This window comes from Triticum aestivum, chromosome 7B, assembly GCF_018294505.1.
Source record: "Triticum aestivum cultivar Chinese Spring chromosome 7B, IWGSC CS RefSeq v2.1, whole genome shotgun sequence".
NCBI classification, from domain to species: Eukaryota; Viridiplantae; Streptophyta; class Magnoliopsida; order Poales; family Poaceae; genus Triticum; species Triticum aestivum.
In genome coordinates, this window is record NC_057813.1 from 717,857,170 (window position 1) to 717,874,587 (window position 17,418).

Genomic DNA, 17,418 nt, shown 5'->3' on the forward strand with positions numbered 1-17,418 from the left:
GGAAGATTCCACAAGACTTGGCGATCAAGACAAGGATTCCTCCCCATCGGCGTATTCGGCTAGGACTCTTGTTATCCTAGGCCTCTGGTGCATTATATAAACCGAGGCCAGGCTAGTCGATAGAGATATACAACAATCATACCATAGGCTAGCTTCTAGGGTTTAGCCTCCCTGATCTCGTGGTAGATCTACTCTTGTACTACCCATATCATCAATATTAATCAAGCAGGAGCAGGGTTTTACCTCCATCGAGAGGGCCCGAACCTGGGTAAAAACATCATGTCCCTTGTCTCCTGTTACCATCCTCCTAGACGCACAGTTCAGGACCCCCTACCCGAGATCCGCCGGTTTTGACACCGACATTGGTGCTTTCATTGAGAGTTCCGCTGTGTGTCCAGCAAAAGGTCGATGGCTCGCCTGCAGATCAACTGCGACTTCGGCATCTTCAGCACCGGCTCGACTGGTCACCTTGGTTCGACCAAGGACTGCACCCTACCTCCGATCGTCATGTTCGGATGAGGGCCTTCATCAACATCAACTCCGATCTCTATCAAGATCATGGAGGAATCATCCATGGAGCCCGGGGGCTCAACGTCAACATCGCCCTCGGGCGACCGTACTGTTTTTCTGGACAGCAGACTTGTGTCCGCCACCACCGCCTCCTCAAGTGTCGTTTTAACGATTGCTTCGGTGGAATTGTGCGGAATTGAGTCTATAACAACCCTGAAAAATTTTGTCAAATTCCGATGGAGGAATCTCTAGCAATCCACGATATACCGGAGCCATGTCAAATCTGGACGGGAATCCGGACGAGTTTAGGGCGTGGTGTCCAGCTTCTAGCTCGGACATCCTTTGGAAGATCCAACCGTTGATCGGCTATGGAATTCCTATATCTACCACCCCTCAAAATTTCAGCTCGATCCGACCATCCGAACTCCGGGAACCTTCCGATTAGTGCATCACATTTTGGATCTATTTTCTGCACGAAAACGAATCCGACCCGAGTTCGTCTTTTTTATGAACGGGATTTCGGACATCCTTTTTGAAGGAAGTTTTGTATTGGGTATTGTGTTTTGTTCCCGAACACATCCCACTAACTTTAAAATCCTTTGAACATGATCTTCAAAATCATGCCGGTGTCAAACCAGTCGGCAATATTGCTCCATGGCTGCCGACCTGCAAAACTAGACACGTTGCCACTTTGTTGAGCCGAGCTCAACCTCTTCGGATCATCATCTCGGCAAGCCGAACAAGAGTTCGACATCTGAGGGAGTCCTGGACTAGGGGGTGTCCGGATAGCCGAACTATCATCGTTGGCCGGACTCCTGGACTATGAAGATACAAGATTGAAAACTTCGTCCCGTGTCCCGATGGGACTTCCCTTGGCGTGGAAGGCAAGCTTGACGATACGAATATGTAGATCTCCTACCGATGTAACCGACTCTGTGTAACCCTAACCCTATCCGATGTCTATATAAACCGAAGGGTTTTAGTCCGTAGGACGAACAACAATCATACCATAGGCTAGCTTCTAGGGTTTAGCCTCTCTGATCTCGTGGTAGATCTACTCTTGTACTACCCATATCATCAATATTAATCAAGCAGGCGTAGGGTTTTACCTCCATCGAGAGGGCCCGAACCTGGGTAAAAACATCGTGTCCCTTGTCTCCTGTTACCATCCGCCTAGACGCACAGTTCGGGACCCCCTACCCGAGATCCGCCGGTTTTGACACCGACATTGGTGCTTTCATTGAGAGTTCCTCTGTGTCGTCACCTATAGGCCCGATGGCTCCTTCGATCATCAACAACGACGTGGTCTAGGGTGAGACTTTTCTCCCCGGACAGATCTTCGTATTCGGCGGCTTTGCACTGCAGGCCAATTCACTTGGCCATCTGGAGCAGATCGAAAGCTACGCCCCTGACCATCAGGTCAGATTTGGAAGTTTGAACTACACGGCTGACATCCGCGGAGACTTGATCTTCGACGGATTCGAGCCACAGCCAAGCGCGCCGCACTGTCTCGATGGGTATGATCTAGCTCTGCCGCCGAACAGTGTCCTGGAGGCCGCACCAGCGTCCGCTCCGACCCTTAGTTCGGAGCCGACTTCGCCGATCGAGGACGAGTGGCTGGACACCGCCTCGGGGGCTACGATCTCTACTCCGAGGTGCCGGACTCCTCTCCGGACTCCGAACCTCCCGCGCCCCTGCCGGTCGAATCCGGCTGGGCGCCGGTTATGGAGTTCACCGCCGCAGACATCTTTCAGCACTCGCCCTTTGGCGATATCCTGAACTCACTAAAGTCTCTCTCTTTGTCAGGGGAGCCCTGGCCAAACTACGACCAGGAAAGTTGGGATTCGGACGACGAAGAAATTCAACGCCCACCCACCACCCACTTTGTAGCCACTGTCGATGATTTAACCGATGTCGGTGTCAAAACCGGCGGATCTCGGGTAGGGGGTCCCGAACTGTGCGTCTAGGCGGATGGTAATAGGAGACAAGGGACACGATGTTTTTACCCATGTTCGGGCCCTCTCGGTGGAGGTAAAACCCTACTCCTGCTTGATTAATATTGATGATATGGGTAGTACAAGAGTAGATCTACCACGAGATCAGAGAGGCTAAACCCTAGAAGCTAGCCTATGTTATGATTGTTGTTCGTCCTACGGACTAAAACCCTCCGGTTTATATAGACACCGGATAGGGTTAGGGTTACATAGAGTCGGTTACAATGGTAGGAGATCTACATATCCGTATTGCCAAGCTTGCCTTCCACGCCAAGGAGAGTCCCATCCGAACACGGGACGAAGTCTTCAATCTTGTATCTTCATAGTCCAGGAGTCCGGCCAAAGATGATAGTTCGGCTATCCGGACACCCCCCAGTCCAGGACTCCCTCAGTAGCCCCTGAACCAGGCTTCAATGACGACGAGTCCGGCGCGCATATTGTCTTCAGCATTGCAAGGCGGGTTCCTCCTCCGAATACTTCATAGAAGATTTTGAACACAAGGACAGTGTCCGGTTCTACAAAATAATTTCCACATAACACCGTAGAGAGGATAATATTTACACAAAATCAATCTGCTGACATATTCCGCGGCGTGCCATCACGCCACGACCAAGTCTTTATTCGAATTATTTCTTACCATACCACCTCATCGCGTTTAGCGAGGCAGTTTCCTTGGCACGTCTTTGGCAAAGCAGAGATCGTGTCCCCCTTATTCCGAGATTCTCATCAATACGGACGTGGGTAACCCAACCGTGCCCGTTGGCACGCCTCCTCTATCGAAGGCAAGTCCCAATTGGCCACAGGGAGGGCTCTTGGTATTCAACCTCTTTATAATGAGACCAAGGCCCGCTCCTTTCTTTCAATCTCAATCGAATCCACCCCTCGCTTTGAGTTCCAACACCCAAAGCTCCAGATTTAGGCGCTTCGGACCTCCGAGGATGTCCGGCTCCGACCTGCAAGGCCGGTGGATGCCTTCCTCCGTTACGGAAGAAGACGTGCTAAGGCTGAGAGACGCCAGGTATCTAACCGGCGAAATTTCGCATAGGTTGCCTGCTCCAGGGCAGGTCATTCCTACTCCCGAGCCCGGCGAGAGCGTGGTGTTCATGTCTCACTTTCTTCGGGGTTTAGGTTTCCCGACGGACCCCTTTGTGCAGGGGCTCATGTTTTATTATGGGCTGGAATTCCATGACTTGAACCCGGAGTCCATCCTCCACATCTCGTCATTCATTGTCGTATGTGAAGCCTTCCTCCATATTACCCCTCACTTTGGATTGTGTCTCAAGACCTTCAAGGTGGAGCCGAGGATGATCGAGGGGCAACAAGCAGAGTGCAGAGGGGCAGTCATAAGCAAGTGTGCTGATGCTCTGTGGCCCGAGGGCTCTTTTCAAGAGGAGCTTGGTTTGTGGCAATGGGAGTGGTTCTATATCACCGCCCCCAGGGGCACCAAATGGGTGGCACTACCCGCTCAGGTCCACCACAGTGGCTGGCATCATGGGTTAGCCAGGGGCTCGACTGGGGGCCGTCCAAGGACGTTCCTCTGTTGTAGGGCCGTATTTGAGATCTCCAGGAAAGAGAGATCAATCTGGTCGTGGCGGCCGCAGGTTATGCTAATTCGGCGCCTTCTGCCCTGCAAACGTCGCCCCCTCCGTCTGTGGGAGTTTAATCCGGAGGGACCACGAGCTCTCCAACATTTTATGGGCGCGACGCCCGTGGAGATGTATAAACTGTTCTTCGGATCACAAGAGAAGTGTCCGGACTTGACTGAGGACGCAGGACTAAGCTGCAATCGCCCAGATACTCAAGTAAGTAGTCCTGTAACCGGACAAGCTGTTCATTCATTTATCATATATAGGCCCTTTAAGGGAGCCGTTTCTTGAACAGGAGTGGATAGCCAAGGCAAAGTTGATAAGGTGTCCGGCTCCCCTCCCAGAGACCACGCCGGACCCTATGCTGACCAAGATGTTGAAGGTCGCGCCTTTTGAAGAAGGCGAAGGGGGGAGCCGGGAAGCAACTGCCTCCACGAAGGAGGTTTTCAAGGAAGGAGGAATCGAGGATCCTACCTTCCGAGGGGAGAAGAGGACCGCCTCTGAAGACCCGGAAGCCAAGGCCTCAAAGCGGGGAAAGAAATCTTCGGCGGACAGTCCGGCGCTGGTAAATACCCCAACCCCACTATTTCCCCAAGGGGATCAGCCCTGCAGCGAGCCGTAAGTAAAAAGAAAGGGCCTTGTGAATAAAGGATATCCCTGTATTTATTTCTGAAGATAACCGAAATTGTACCTTGTAGTTCGGATCTCAGCCCTTCTCAGCAGAGCTCATCTTCGGGGGATCTTCGTCCGGAAATGATGGAGAGAGAAACGCCTCCACCTATCGCGCCTTCATGTGAGGCGGGGGACCCTGAGGTGTCGTCACGGGGAGTTTCTTCGAGTCCAGCGGGGCCGGAAGGTCCGGCGCCAACCGGCGCGCGGTCGGAGGAGCTGAAGGACCTGCTTGGGCGAGTGTCTATCTCAGAAGATCACCGTGCGCTAATGGCTATGGTGATTGAAAGAATTGCATCCGCTGAGAGCGGATTGCACGAAGCCGCCAGAAGTTTACTGACGGGGTTTGAGGTACGAGAAAAAAGATGATGTACCTTCTGACAGTTATGCATATAGAATGCGCCCTGTATAGATAGTAGCCCCTGAGACTCGGTATGTTGTCAAAACTGAAAGCGTGCCGAGGATCATAATCTCAGTACTAACATGTTGCCTTTCCTATGTAGGTGGCGGGGCGTCCGGTGGCTAGCCGGACTGACGAATTTGCAGAACTAGAGCGGCATCTTGACGAGGCGGATGCGGACATCGCGCTGGTCAATAAACGGTTTGACGAGTCACAAGGTATGCGACTCCTCTGCGGGCACCTGGTAAGGGAGCTTGACGCCCATGCCTTACTATTTGTATGCTTTGATGCAGATGGCGCTGCTGCCGTGGAGAGGCTGCGGGCGGAACTCGCCCGAGCTAAAGAGCAAGACCGAATGAGTAATGCGGCTGCTTTAAAGGCGGCCGAAGAGCTGAAAGCCGAACGGGCTGCTCACTGCCGAAGCAAAGAGGAGATGGCCGAAATGGCCGTAAAGTTGAAGAATGCTACCGACCGTTGCGGGGTTCTTGAAAAAGAACGACAAGCGGAACAAGAGGGCCTGAACAAGGCCACCGCCGAAGCCAAGGATGCTTGCTCTGCGATGAGAGCATTGAAAGAGGAGCTACGTCAGGCCGAAGAAATTGCGGCTGGAAAGCCTTTTCTGCTCCGGAGGAGATATACGGATCCAAAGTATGCTCAGTTGGATAAGCTGTGGAGTTCGGAGGATGCTTATCTGGACTTAGCGGCGAGCACTGCGGACGCGATTGAGCACTTCCGAGGCCAGAAGGGGCACAGAAGGGAAGGGCTATTTTGTTCGCAATTCCATAGTCCGGAGCATCCTCTTCCGCTGGCCAATCGGTTGGCCGAATGGGCCGAACTGAATCGATTATCCGGACTTGCCGTGAAGCATGTCGTGACTCATTTGTGGCCAGGCGGACCCCAGCCGCAGAGTTATTTTGGCTTAGTGCAGTAGTTCCTTGGTGCGGTACCGCGTATCGACGCAATGAAGCGGTCGGCGTGTATTGAGGGTGCGCGGATGGCTCTTGCCCGTGTCAGGACATACTGGGCGGAGATGAAGGCCACCGACGTTGCATCCCAGGATTCGGACAGAAGCCGAGTACCTGCCGAGCACTATTTTGAGAAAGTCCTGCAGGGCGCTCGTTTAATAGAGACGCAGTGCTCGAAGGATGTTATGTTTGAATGACATGTGTAATTTTATGAAACATCGTTTTGATTTAATGTAAGAGCTTTTTATACTTGTGCCTTCAAGTAGCAAACTACCTCCTGTGCGGCCGTTAATGTATATGTGTATATAACCTGAAAGATGGCAGTCCTTGGCTTCAGCCCCCACGCACATAGTGCGGGGGTGTTTGCAAAAAGGCACATTTTCACACTTAATCCAACGTCTTGGTCCTGTAAAGGAGGTGATAGCGTAACAAACTAGGCAACCAGACTATAATGCTTTATCACTTTCACTTAGCCATAGGGGTTCGAAGGTGGGGCTACGATATAGCCCCTGGGGGCACCGCACTCTCCCGAATGCGGGGTGCATATGTGCCTGACCGGGAAACGGTCCTTCGTCTATGCGGAGGAATTCTAAACATTCCTGTGGGTCATCGAGTGGTTGACCAGTCTCACGCTACATCATGACAGTCAGTTTTTGGCTTTCTCTACTGAGGTGCTCACCAGGCCGAACCGGGGCACAATCGCAGTAGTTCTCCTGGTGCCGCGTTAGCCGATGAAATGGAATGTAAGGCAGCAAAACACAGGAGCCGGGCAAACCCAACATTTGACCAAAGACATGATTCGGAGCTGATGGATATAAGGCCTAACTCGAGACGCCGAACACTCCCTAAGGTATTCGGTCTTTATGGAAGCGGGCAGAACAATGCCCTAAGCCCCTGGTGTCCAGGTACGCGCAAAAATTCCGATGCGGCCGATGCCAAAACGCCAGCCTCCTCCTCGGTTATAGCAAGAAACCGGGGGATGTGTATCAACAAGAGACAGTAAAAAAGGTTTACGCAGGGTCTTAATCTAAAAAGAATCCTTATAACGGGTCCCTACTGCACGTCTGCGCCTGTGTCTCCGTTGTGCCGTATCCTGGACGGGTGTAGCATGGTGTTCATCTGTGAAAAATAAAAACTTAGTATGAAAAAAAGATCGTGCGAAAATGTAATTGGAAATAATCATAGTACGATTCAAAAATGAATAAAATTGAGCTTTATTATCTTTTTTTGTACATGCATGGAGCCCCCCGTAAGGGGGGTACGCGACTAGTGAGCATTATGTTTATTTATGCCGGACTCGCCTAACCGTGTCCGGGGTCTGAACGACCTGCTTTAGATGCTTTTGGCCAGTAAGGCCGTATTATTGTGAGGCTGTTAAGGCAGTCTCACATTCTTTTCTTAAGGGATGCGCACAGCTTCCCCTTAATGAAATGATGCCTCGTGGACCGGGCATTTTAAGTTTAAGAGATGCATAGTGCGGTATTGCGTTAAAGCGGGCGAAAGCTTCACGTCCCAGTAGTGCTTGATGGCTACTTCTAAATGGGGCGATGTGGAAGACCAACTTTTCACGATGGAAGTTGTCGGGTGAGCCGAACATAACTTCTAGTAGTAGGGAGCCCGTACAATGGGCGTAAGTGCCTGGCATGATTCCTTGGAAGGAAGTGTTGCTATGGCTAATCCTATTTGGGTCTATCCCCATATTGCGGATTGTGTCCTGATATAGCAGGTTTAAATCACTGCCGCTGTCCATTAGGACTTGCGTAAATTGAAGACCGTCGATTATAGGTTCTAGTATCAAGGCAGTCCATCCTGCGTTCCGGATACTTTCGGAGTAGTCTTGATGGTCGAAGGTGATTGGTTTTGACAACCAGTGTTGGGACTCTGGTGGGGTAGACTGTGCGGCGCGTAATTCATTGGGCGCCGCTCTATTTTCCCCTTTTGTTACTTGAAGTAAGTTTACTGTTTTGAACTCTTGTGGGAAATTCTTTTGTTTTCCGGTGCTCTGCTTGTGGGGTTCGTCATCGTCTTCGCTTGGTGCGTCGAGCCCCTTGTGTTCGGCGTTGAGTCTGCCGGACTGCTTGAAGACCCAACAATCTCTGTGGGTATGGTTTGCAGGCTTCCCGGGAGTATTGTGGATTTGGCATATCCTGTCCAGGATTTTGTTTAAGTTGGATATCTCATCGCTGTTATCCTTAAGGGGCAGTTTTTTGTTGTTCTGCCGTGAGCTTTTGAATCCGGCGTTGACTGCCGCACTCTTTGGATTGTTCCCCTTAATCCGGCGCTGGTCCTTGCTGCGTCATGGTTTCCCGTTTCCATCTCTGACTTCGGATGTACTTGGGTCGCTGGTACTGCATCTTGCTAGCCAGCTATCTTCTCCCGCGCAAAAGCGGGTCATGAGGCTTGTTAGTGCGGCCATTGTTCTTGGTTTTTCCTGGCCAAGGTGTCTGGCGAGCCATTCGTCTCGGATGTTGTGTTTAAAAGCTGCTAAGGCTTCGGCGTCCGGACAGTCGACTACTTGGTTCTTTTTGGTGAGGAACCTGTTCCAGAATTTCCGGGCTGACTCACCGGGCTGTTGGGTTATGTGACTTAAATCGTCTGCGTCCGGAGGTCGGACATAGGTGCCCTGGAAATTGGCCCGAAAAGCATCCTCAAGCTCTTCCCAACTACCAATGGTGTTTTCGGGGAGGCTTTTAAGCCAATACCGGGGTTGCCCTTTGAGCTTGAGGGGTAGGTATTTTATGGCGTGGAGATCATCTCCTCTGGCCATATGTATGTGGAGGATGTAATCCTCAATCCAGACTCCAGGGTCTGTTGTGCCGTCGTATGCCTCTATGTTTATGGGTTTTGAATCCCGCTGGGAATTCATGATCCAGCACCTCATCGGTGAAACATAGAGGGTGCGCGGCGCCCCTGTATTTGGGTATGCCGTGATGTTCGGACACTTGACGTGTTGTACTGTTTGCTAGAGCTTGCTCTCTTGGCCCGTAGATGGACCTAACCGGGCCATCCTTTTGCTGTGAATCCTTATTCGGATCGCGTGCCGGATTGTGTGCGGCGCCTCTTGCCGCTCTATGCTTGTTATGTGGTCGTCTATCCGACCGGGCGGCCTCTTTGTTTTTTGATTGCGGGGGCTCTAGGGCCTCCTCATCGAATTCGGGCAGTAGTTTGCGCTTTGGGTGGCTCTTTGTTTGGCGACTATCATCGTATTTGTCTGCAGTGTTGAGTACCTTGCTCCATCTGATTCTGAGTGCATCTTCCACTGTTTTGAGCTTCCGCTTCTGCTTTTTCAGGCTACGCACAGTGGCAATGAGCCTTTTATGGAGGTTCTTCTGCTCCAATGACTTGTTCGGTGTGAGATCGTCCGGACTGTTATCTTCGCCGGGGACGGGTTGTTTATCCAAGTTGTCCTGTTCGGAAGGTTGTTCAGTGGCGTGTTCGTCGTCCACCGGTTCGACCTTCTTGATGGCTGGGTTTGTGTGGCTGCCATTTTTGTCGAGGCGGGACTTGGTGTGGCGTTTACATTGCCGTTTTGTCTGCTTTTCGAGGGATTTATCCTTCATAGCGTCCCGTTGTTCCTCGTTGCCACTTCCTTTAGGAGTATCCACCACGTATACATCGTGAGATGAGGTGGCTGTCCAGTATCCTATAGGTGCTGGTTCGTGGTTATCTCCTACATCGTCGTCCATGCCGTCGATGTCTTCAGAGTCGAAATTGAGCACGTCGTTAAAACTTTCGACAGTGGGTACAAAGTGGGTGGTGGGTGGGCGTCGAATTTCTTCGTCTTCCACATCCCAACCTTCCTGACCATAATCCGGCCAGCGCTCTCCTGACAAAGAGAGAGACTTTAATGAATTCAGGATGTCGCCAAGGGGCGAGTGCTGAAAGATGTCCGCGGCGGTGAACTCCATAACCGGCGCCCAATCGGATTTGACTGGCAGGGGCGCGGGAGGTTCGGAGTCCGGAGAGGAGTCCGGCACCTCGGAGTCACGGGCTCTGCAAAGGACAGGGATGGTGTTCGGCTCAATCGCCGTAGAGATCGTAGCCCCCGAGGCGGTGTCCAGCCACTCGTCCTCGATCGGCGAAGTCGGCTCCGAACTAAGGGTCGGAGCGGACGCTGGTGCGGCCTCCAGGACACTGTTCGGCGACAGAGCTAGATCATACCCATCGAGACAGTGCGGCGTGCTTGGCTGTGGCTCGAATCCGTCGAAGATCAAGTCTCCGCGGATGTCCGCCGTGTGGTTCAAACTTCCAAATCTGACCTGATGGTCAGGGGCGTAGCTTTCGATCTGCTCCAGATGGCCAAGTGAATTGGCCTGCAGTGCAAAGCCGCCGAATACGAAGATCTGTCCGGGGAGAAAAGTCTCACCCTAGACCACGTCGTTGTTGATGATCGAAGGAGCCATCGGGCCTATAGGTGACGACACAGAGGAACTCTCAATGAAAGCACCAATGTCGGTGTCAAAACCGGCGGATCTCGGGTAGGGGGTCCCGAACTGTGCGTCTAGGCGGATGGTAACAGGAGACAAGGGACACGATGTTTTTACCCAGGTTCGGGCCGTCTCGGTGGAGGTAAAACCCTACTCCTGCTTGATTAATATTGATGATATGGGTAGTACAAGAGTAGATCTACCACGAGATCAGAGAGGCTAAACCCTAGAAGCTAGCCTATGGTATGATTGTTGTTCGTCCTATGGACTAAAACCCTCCGGTTTATATAGACACCAGATAGGGTTAGGGTTTCACAGAGTCGGTTACATCGGTAGGAGATCTACATATCCGTATCGCCAAGCTTGCCTTCCACGCCAAGGAAAGTCCCATCCGGACACGGGACGAAGTCTTCAATCTTGTATCTTCATAGTCCAGGAGTCCGGCCAAAGATGATAGTTCGGCTATCCGGACACCCCCCAGTCCAGGACTCCCTCAACCAACATGCTCGACTTCGACTCCGAAGACATCGACGGTATGGACGACGGTGCTGTAGACGATCAAGAGCCAGCGCCCACGGGACACTGGAAGGCCACCTCGTCATATGACATATACATGGTGGACATCCCAAAAGATGGGAATGGCGATGGAACAACAGAGGATGACCCCTCCAAGAAACAACCCAAGCGCCGACGTCAGCGGCGCCGCTCTAAATCCCGTCACAGCAAAAACGGCGATTCCGGCACAGGAGATAATAATACCCCGGACGGTGCCGAAGACAACCCCCTCCAGCAGGATTCAGCACAGGAGGAGGGAGAAGCCAGCCCTCATGATAGAGCGGCAGACAGAGAGGTAGAGGACGATAATTATATGCCTCCCTTCGAAGATGAGGCAAGCCTCGACGACGACGAATTTGTCGTGCCTGAGGATCCCGCCGAACAAGAGCGTTTCAAACGCAGGCTTATGGCCACGGCGAGCAGCCTCAAGAAAAAGCAGCAGCAACTTAGAGCTGACCAAGACTTGCTAGCTGACAGATGGACTGAAGTCCTTGCAGCCGAAGAGTACAAGCTCGAACGCCCCTCCAAAAGCTACCCCAAACGCAGGCCGTTGCCTCGATCAGAGGAGGAAGCACCCGCATCACCAGCGCACGACATGGCAGATCGGCCACCCCGTGGCCGCGACAGAGAGGCCTCTCGGCCCTCCGCTCAAGCCACGCCCCGACGCCGCTCAAAAAGTACCAAGGCACGGGAGAACGCACCGGACTTGCGAGATATACTGGAGGATAAGGCAAAGCAAACAAGATCGATCTACAGATCGCGTGGGCGCCCGACGACTCGGGATGATTACCGTCACGCCGGATACAGCAACCCCGGCCGGGCCGAACACAGTAGACAAAGCTCATATGAGCTACGTCGTGATATAGCCCAATACAGAGGCGCCGCACACCCACTATGCTTCACAGATGAAGTAATGGATCATCAAATTCCAGAGGGCTTCAAACCCGTAAACATCGAATCATACGATGGTACCACAGATCCTGCGGTCTGGATCAAGGACTATCTCCTCCATATCCACATGGCTCGCGGTGATGATCTACACGCCATCAAATACCTCCCACTCAAGCTTAAAGGACCAGCTCAGCATTGGCTCAACAGCTTGCCAGCAGAATCAATTGGTTGTTGGGAAGACCTGGAAGCTGCATTCGTCGATAACTTCCAGGGCACATATGTGCGACCACCAGACGCCGATGACCTTAGCCACATAATTCAGCAGCCAGATGAATCGGCCAGACAATTCTGGACACGGTTCTTAACCAAGAAAAATCAAATCATTGACTGTTCGGATGCAGAGGCCCTTGCAGCCTTCAAACATAACATCCGCGACGAGTGGCTTGCCCGGCACCTAGGACAGGAAAAGCCGAAATCCATGGCAGCCCTCACATCAGTCATGACCCGCTTCTGTGCAGGAGAGGACAGCTGGCTAGCTCGAAGCAACAACTTGGCCAAACACCCTGGTAGTTCGGATACCAAGGACAGCAATGGCAGGTCGCGTCGCAACAAGAATAAACTCCGCATTAACGGTGATAATGCTGAAGATACGACAGTAAATGCCGGATTCAGAGGCTGTAAACCCGGTCAGCGGAAGAAGCCATTCAGAAGAAATACCCAGGGCCCGTCCAACTTGGACCAAATACTCGATTGCTTGTGCCAGATACATGGCACCCCCGAAAAACCAGCCAACCACACCAACAGAGATTGTTGGGTGTTCAAGCAGGCAGGCAAGTTAAATGCCGAACTCAATGACAAGGGGCTGCATAGCGATGACGAGGAGGAGCCCCGGCCGCCGAACAATAGAGGACAGAAGGGCTTTCCCCCACAAGTTCGGACGGTGAACATGATATACGCAACCCACATACCCAAAAGGGAGCGGAAGCGTGCACTAAGGGACGTATATGCGATGGAGCCAGTCGCCCCAAAGTTCAACCCGTGGTCCTCCTGCCCGATCACTTTTGATCGAAGGGACCACCCCACTAGCATCCGTCACGGCGGATTCGCCGCATTGGTTCTTGACCCAATCATTGACGGATTTCACCTCACTAGAGTCCTGATGGACGGCGGCAGTAGCCTGAACCTGCTTTACGAGGATACAGTGTGCAAAATGGGCATAGACCCCTCAAGGATTAAACCCACAAAGACGACCTTTAAAGGCGTCATTCCAGGTGTAGAGGCCAACTATACAGACTCCGTTACACTTGAAGTGGTCTTCGGATCCCCGGATAACTTCCGAAGCAAAGAGTTAATCTTCGACATAGTCCCGTTCCGCAGTGGCTATCATGCACTGCTCGGACGAACCGCATTTGCAAAGTTCAATGCGGTGCCGCACTACGCATATCTCAAGCTCAAGATGCCAGGCCCTCGAGGAGTAATTACGGTCAATGGAAACACCGAACGCTCTCTCCGAACGGAGGAGCATACGGCGGCCCTAGCGGCGGAAGTGCAAAGCAGCCTCTTAAGGAAATTCTCGAGTCCGTCCATTAAACGTCCAGACACCGTCAAGCGCGCCTGGAGTAACCTACAGCAAGACCGCCTGGCATGATCCGAGCAAGCGTAGCAATGCGGCCCCAACCCCAGCCCTCACGAAATCGCGAAGCGAGTACTACGCGTACATAACTACGCTCTGGAGATACCATGGGCATAAGGGGAGGGGCACGACCACGACACGCCCAAAGTGCGGCTCAACCGCACCAGGGGCTCCCGATTGTGTCATTCTTTTTTCTTCTTTTTTCTTACTTTCAGGACTCCGTCTTCCAGAAGCCCTGTCCGGCACTAGAATTGCCGAACTCACGATGCAATAGCCAGGGAAGCAGAAAGCTATGTCGAGTGTCCAGATGGTCTCTACTACGAGCATTATACCTGTTTTACATACCACCCCGCAGCTTACCCCTGGAGGGGGACATGTTAAATAGTCCCATCCCTTGCTTACCGCACTATTTGTATCGTCCTGCTTTCATTGCAGTATCTTTTTGAATAAAACAATACATAGCTTCTGCTTATTATTGCATTCCCTTTTTTCCATATATGTTCATCTATGACATGTTGCACCCATACACTTTGGTACGGCCAATACACCAGGGGCTTAAGTACCCCACAGAATGGTGTGATAAGTCCGAACACTTTCACAAGTGCGGCACCCCGAACTTATAGCATTATATGCATCGGCTCCGAATCATGTCTTGGGTCAATAGTTGGGTTTGCCCGGCTCCCATGGTTTGGTACCTTACGTTCCGTTATATCGGCTAAGGTAGCACTGGGAGAACCACTGCGATTGTGCCCCGGTTGAGCTGGGTTGAGCACCTCAGTGGAGAAAGCTAAAACTGACCGTCATGATAAGGTGAGAGCTGGTAGCTGTTCGAGAGGTTTTTTCGGGTCCCTAAAGACTTATGCCGCTTAGAGTGAGGAGCCGACATTGTCCGGCCAAGGCGTGGATAGCGCCCCGAACTCGGTCTTCCGAATACTAGGGGCTTCGCCTAAATTTAAAACTATAGAATTCTATGGCTAAGTGAGAGTGTTCAAGCACTATAAGTCCGGTTGCCTGGTTCGTTGCGTTGAGCGCCTCCCTCGTAGGACCCAAGAATGGGAACAAGAGCGCTCAAGTTTATCCCGAACACCCCAGCACTCGTGGCATGGGGGCTGAAGCCAACGACTTGCCATCTCTCAGATTTGATAAACGGCCGCACAGAAGGTAATATTTTAAATTCACAAGCGTTGCTTAGCACATATGAACAAGTTTTCGGCGTACAGGATAACAAATGCGAGTCTATTCAAAAATTACATCTTTGGAACATTCACCCGCTATCAGGCGGGCACCCTCCAGGACGCCCTCATAATACGTTTCGGGCTTGCGATGCTCCTTGCCCACTGGTGGTCCGTCCTTCAGAAGCTTCTCGCCATCCAGCTTGCCCCAGTGCACCTTAGCACGGGCAAGGGCCCTACGGGCACCTTCGATGCAGACAGAGCGCTTGATTACTTCGATCCTTGGACAGGCGTCCACCAGCCGCCGCACTAGCCCGAAGTAGCTCCCAGGCATGGCCTCATTTGGCCATAGCCGAGCTATAAGGCCCTTCATGGCCTGTTCGGCGACCTTGTGGAGCTCGACCAATTGCTTCAGTTGGTTGCTCAAGGGCACCGGATGTTCGGCCTCAACATACTGAGACCAAAACACCTTCTCCGTCGAGCTCCCCTCTTCGGCTCGGTAGAAAGCGGCGGCATCGGATACACTGCAGGGCAGATCTGTGAAGGCTCCTGGAGAGCTCCAGATTCGGGTAACTAACAGATAATTGACTTTCACATTCTTGATTTGCATAAAGAATGCCTTACCCGCCGCTATCTTCTTCATCGCCTCAATTTCCTGGAGGGCTTTTTGGGCTTCGGCCTTAGCGGCTTTGGCACTCTCAAGAGCCGAGGCAAGCTCGGACTCTTGGGTCTTCGAGTCACGCTCCAAACCCTCGTGTTTTTTCACGAGAGCCTGGAGCTCTTACCGTACCTCCGCCAGCTGCGCCTCCCCCTTCTCTCGCTCGGTGCGCTCTGCGGCTGCTTTGTTTTTGGCCGCGGTCACCGCTTCCTTTAGGGTCGCCACCTCGTTCGTGGCCCCTACAATACCCATGTTATTCCTGTCTTTTTTGCAACCAACTCCTTTCTATAAGGTATTATTTACCTTCTTTGTCCTCGAGCTGCTTCTTGGCTTGGCCGAGCTCATTCTCGGACCGCTCGAGGGTCTCCTTTAGTACATTGACCTCCGCAGTCAGTGCGGCAGAGGTCAGCAGTGCAGCCTGCATTCCCATATTGACATAATTATGTTAGACTCCTGCGTATATCTTTTTAGATCCTTAGTCCAGATTTTCTTTCCGAACACCGAACTAAGCATCAGGGGCTACTGTCTATGCGGTAATCTTCTTGCATATATTGAAAACTTACCTCAAAGCCTGTTAGAAGGCTGTTGCAGGCTTCAGTCAGCCCGCTCTTGGCGGACTGAACTTTCTGGATCACCGCACTCATAACAGTGCGGTGCTCCTCCTCGATGGAGGCGCTGTTAAGCGCCTCCAGTAAGCTGTCTGGTGCCTCCGGTTGGACGAAGGACACCGGCGTCTTGCCCTTCTTACGAAGGGGCCGCTTGCCGGACTTCGGAACCGCTGAAGGTTCCGGTATGGAGTCCGGACACGGGTCGGGCTTAGAGCCCCTGGGGGTCTTGCTCCCCTCACACCTGGAGTCCGGGAGGCTACCTTGTGGCGCCTCCTGCGCCACCTCCTCTTGACCAGGCCCCCCTTGGGGCCCCACCTCGGCGTCATCGGCGACACGAGGCGAAGAGGCGGCCGGAAGAGAAGTGCTCTCCACTTCGGACGAATTCAGGGACCCGCTTGACGAAGCGGCAAGCTCGCCCTTGGGCGGGCTGCATGATTGTTCGGCATTAGAGAACACTATGCAGTAAAAAAATTAAAAACCATGGGTATCCAGACACTTACGATCTCGCCAGGGGCTTGGCCCTCGAGGGCCACTCCTCCTCGCCGTCGTTGGCGTTGGTGGAGACGTCCGGAGGAAGGGTTCTTCCCTTCTTGGACCCACCGGCCTCCCCAGTCGGCGCGGCCTTCCTTTTCTTCCCTTCCCCCGCTGGGGGAGAGGCTTCTTTTTCCTCCTCCTCAGGATAGGATTCTGTTTCAGAATCTGACACCATCTGGTGCCGGGAGCTCCTTCGAGTTCCCGTGGCCTCCTTCTTGGCCTTCTTCTCCGACACCACATGAGGTGCCGGAACCAGCAGCCCCGTCAAGCGGGCGTCCGTTGGGTCTTCTGGCAAAGGAGCCGGATAGTTAATCTGTCCGGACGTCTTCAGCCAGTCCTGTCAAAGGTTAAGGAGTTTTAGATCCTGCATAGAGTCAAACTATGAATAAAGAGTCCCATAAAGGGCAAAATAATTTACCTCACTGGCTTGACGCTGCAAGCGGAATCCGCGATCTTCGGTAGCGGATGCTGGAGCTTCGGCGCCCTTGGACAGCACCTTCCAGGCATCTTCGTACGTAGTGTCGAAGAGCCGGCTCAAGGTTCGGTGTTGTGCCGGATCGAACTCCCACAAATTGAAGGCCCGTTGCTGGCATGGGAGAATCCGGCGGATGAGCATAACCTGGACGACGTTGACAAGCTTGAGGTTCTTGTCCACCAGGTTCCGGACACAGGTTTGGAGTCCGGCCAGCTCTTCCGAATCACCCCACGTCAGGCCCGTCTCTTTCCATGATGTGAGCCGCGTGGGGGAGCCAGATCTGAATTCGGGGACCGCCGCCCATTTGGAGTCGCGCGGCTCGATGATGTAGAACCACCCCG